The following is a 4,309-nucleotide window of genomic DNA, read 5'->3' as shown; positions in this document are numbered from 1 at the left end:
GCGATATTATGTATAACTTGATGTAATTTTTTATATTTTTTATTTTTTTCTTTCATGGCACCCTTTTCCTTTCTGAAGGGGCAGAAAGGTTTTTAATGGGGCCATCACATGTAATTTCCTTTTTTAGCTCTATAAGAGCAAAATCCCCCAAAGATGTAAATGTAAAAGCTGAGAACGCACCATCGAGTGCCGGAAAGAAACAGGGAAGAAGCTCCAAAGTCGTTGCTAAGGGAATGCAGAGCTTACAGCGAAAAATAAACGCTGATTCCGCCGAAAGTAAAAGGCGAAGAAGCTCCAAAGACGTTCCTAAGGGAATGCAGAGCTTACAGCGAAAAGTCAACGCTGATTCCGCTGAAGTAAAAGGCGAAGAAGCTCCTAAGGGAGGCTTACAGTGAAAAGTCAGCACTGATATGTGATTGTTTCTAAGGAAATAACGGTTGTGATTATGGCTTCGGATATGTGTTTGGACATTCATTTGCACATCACATTACATCATAACATTTGCATTCATAAACATTCATCCAGGCATATGAAGGATAACCATCATCATAGCATAAGTGGTTGCTTCGGCAAAAAGGAAAAAACTGTCTTTTGTACTTCGTCGTGTACGAAAAGAAGAGCTTCGGAAAAAAGGAAAAGTTGTTTTTTATGCTTCGCTGTGTACGAAAAGAAGGGAAGGTGTTTTTTCGCCTTCGGTTCAAAAAGATAATTTCGTCCACATCAAAGCGTCTCTCATACATTAATGGAAGGGTAAGAGCATATTACAAGGTATGAACAGAATTCATTAAGAACAATTTAGTCATATTTACAAAAGTTATTTTAAAAGTTTCTTGAGTTTTTCTACAGTCTACTCCTACTGATCTTCATGAGGCCTCAGCTTCGGCGTCATACTCTTTAAGCATCGGTCTCGGCTTCGTCATCCTACATGAATTAAGTTGTTTTGGGTCAAAACCAAGCTTGAAGGAAAAGGTAAGCACAAGGTATGATTTCTTACTGGTTCAAGATGACTCCGAGCTTCGTCTCCAGCCTTTTCTCGCCCGCCTTTTGTCCATATCATCTTTACAAATCTATTAGAAATGCTTCGGGCGAGGTCAGGAATATCATCTAAAATTGATGGTGATAGAGTGAAATTGGGCCTATTAACAATTTTTCCATGGTCGCAGCCAGCTTTCAGAAAAGCTGCAGCAGTGCCCCGAGAAGCTACCCAGGCACAGAAGTCACCGTGCCCGGCTATAACTTCGTCAAGCTCATCAATTTCACCCTCAATATGTTCGAAGGCCTTTGGTAAATCTTTAGTTGACGGGGTGAACTTCCCACTGCTGGCCCCGACTGAGTGGAAGATTTTTCTCAGTCGTTGAATACATTTATTGCTAAACTCCAAACATTTGTCTTGAAGGCTTGCCAATAATTTTTTCAAATCTGAATTTTGTTGGACTTCGGCTTCAAGTTTTGTATTAAGTTCTTGCTTTTCTTTTTCAAACTGTTCAGATTGGCAGAGAAGCTTCGTATTCAATTCTGCTACTTTAGCTTCGGCTTCTGTCAATAAGCTTTCAGTTGTCTAAAGCTCGAAGTTTTTCTTTTCAATAGTAGCTGATTGCTCTTTTATTTTGCTCTCTAAATTTTCAATTATAACCTCGTGTTTTTTGTCTTCTAGATCTTGCTGCATTTTCAAAGCCTTGCTCAGCAGCATACTCTGCAAGTAAACAACCTTCGTTAGACATGTCTTCATTATTAAAAACAATAAAAGTCAAGGGAAAAGTAGTTCACCTTGAAATTGGAATAAAATAAACTACCAACGATATGTTGTCGTCGGTAGCGGCTAATGTCCGTTTCCAGCTTCGGAAAACCGATACTCTTTGATAGAGTACCGATAACCTTAGCTCCAGTTTGATCCCGGATACAGTCTAATTTTTCATCGTCAATACCCCCAAAGAGGAGTGCTCCTGGTCTATATCCGCAAGATTTGGCATATTCTTTAAGCTCTTCTATTTCGGTTTTTGACAATTCTTGTCCAACTAAATTTTGAAACATGAAGGCTTCGTCCTCTGAAGCTTCGTCAGCAATTTCCTTTTCTTTCTCAGACACTGCGGCCATGGCCTCTTCGGCGGCAGTAGTGGCTTCTTCTGTGGCCATGTTTAGCAGCATTTTGTCGATGTGTTCGATTGTGCTTGCCAAATTCAAATCTTCAGTTGAGGTAGCTTCGGTAGCCGCGACCTCCGAAGGTGTGACTTCAATATTTGTTATTTCCTCAGCCGCTGGTATCTTCTGAGCTGAAGCTCTCGGTGGTGTCTTGTCAATGACTTCTGTCACTGCGATGATTCTTTGTCTCTTTGTTTTAGTTGTTTTCTTCGTTTTTTCGGGCTCCTTTTCCTTCTGAAAAAATTTTGTCAGTTGAGGCCCCAATGGACTTAGCTTCGCAGGCAGGGATTCAGTCATTACCTTCAAAATCTCTTCCACGTCAGTGGCAGAGCGTGATGCGGAAGTCTCCTCTTCGTCGGATACTTTTTGCTTCGGAGATGATACTTTCCTCTTCTTCGGAATATTCTTCTTTTTTGGTGGTTCTTTCTCATCTTCATTTAAAGCTTCGGCTACCATTTTCCTTTTCCGGCCTTCGACACCTTTATTCAGATTTTTGTAGTCAGGGTATTCAAAACCCAGGGCATCCAGCACTCGATTCAGTCTTCGCTTCGGACGGGTACCGAAGGCCGCAGTCATCAACTGATCCTCTTTTTTGGAGTAATTACCGAGTATTTCATTGCACATTATTTCAATTGTGTCCAATCACTCTTGGCAAGGTGTTTTAAAATATTTCTTAAACTTGTAATAGTAAGGTAACCGCACAAGTTCCCCTTCTTTCTTCTCCCCCTCTAGCTTCGGCATTTCCCATTCTTTTAAGGTAGGAAAAACCCTGAAAGCCAAAAACTCTTGAACCAGGTCTCTTGTGCTGATATGCTCTGAAATAATTTTAAACTCAGCCAACGCTTTTTGGGTTGGACCTTCTGGTGTCATGTTGCAATGAGGTCGGGTTTCTCCGAAGATTAGTTCAAGCGGACTCTGCACAAGCTTCTCCTTGTCGTCATCAACCTTGACGTAGAACCATTCCGATTTCCAGCCTGCCGGCCACTTGCTTCGATAACTGATGACAGGAAACTTTGTGGTTTTCCGATAGGCAAAATTATAGCAACCAAAGTTATCATGCAATCCATCTTTTCTAGCCTTCGTCTGATAATGCAGCTCATGAACTCAACAAAAGCTGTCGGCAAACGGCTCCACCGCCTGGCTTCGGAGGGCCCAGATATAGACGCTAAGCCTAACGATAGCGTTAGGAGTCAGCTGATGAAAGTAGATCCCAAACCTCTTCAATACATCTGCAATAATCCCATGCAGGGGGAATCTCAACCCAGCCTTTAGAAAGCTCTTGAAAATGACTATTTCATCCTTCTCTGGCTTCGGGGTAGTTTCTTCCCCCCCCGAAGCGTAGTAGCTTCTTCTGACTTTCACTGAAATAACCCGACTTCACCATCTTGGAAAGATCAGCCTTCGAAACAGTCGACTTTCCGAAGTCCAAGTGGCTGGGCTTACTTGGCATGGCAATACGATAATCATCTTCGGAATCAGTTTCCTCAATGTTTCCTTCTTCCGCTTCGGCAGTCGCCTGTTCTGTCTCAGCAGTGGGGATTTCTTCCGGGGTTACCAGTCTGGATCGTTGCATCGCTTCGGAGATGGGAACAGTCTCCGATCCTTCAGCTTCGCCTCCCTCACGCTCAACCCTAGCGGTAGAACGCACTCTGGCCATTTAACTCTGAATTTTTTGGGAACTAAATGCTTTTTCTTCCGAAGCTTTTTCTTCTGACGAAGTAGGCTTCAAACTGGAGCTTCGTCTGATTCTGAGAGTCAAGCTTCGGCTATGGTTAAAAATTTTGGCAGCAAAACAGTGCAAATAGCAATGAATGCTGTGGTAACTTCACACCTACTCGTCTGTTTATATAGTGATGCAGGTAAGAAGGTGAATCGCCAGGATTTTTACACCAGGCGGACAGCCGCTTGCACTCGCTGCGCGGTGGACCGCAGAGACCAAACAGTAGCTCTGCAAGGTGGGACCGCTACGCGCTCGGAAACTGAATTGTTTCTCGACAACGAGCTCAGGGAAGGTGTTTTTTGGACCTTCGGCTTCCCGAAGCTTAAGAGACTTTTTCACGGATCAAGCTCGTTACGAAAAACGATCTAGCGCCGCGAAAGGGGCTACTGTTGGGACTATGCTTCGTCGCCGAAGGTCTTGTAGGAAGAAGCAGCTTCGGCTGAAGCTGTC

This window comes from Zea mays, chromosome 1 (genome assembly GCF_902167145.1).
Source record: "Zea mays cultivar B73 chromosome 1, Zm-B73-REFERENCE-NAM-5.0, whole genome shotgun sequence".
NCBI classification, from domain to species: domain Eukaryota; kingdom Viridiplantae; phylum Streptophyta; class Magnoliopsida; order Poales; family Poaceae; genus Zea; species Zea mays.
Note: the sequence above shows the minus strand (reverse complement) of the source record.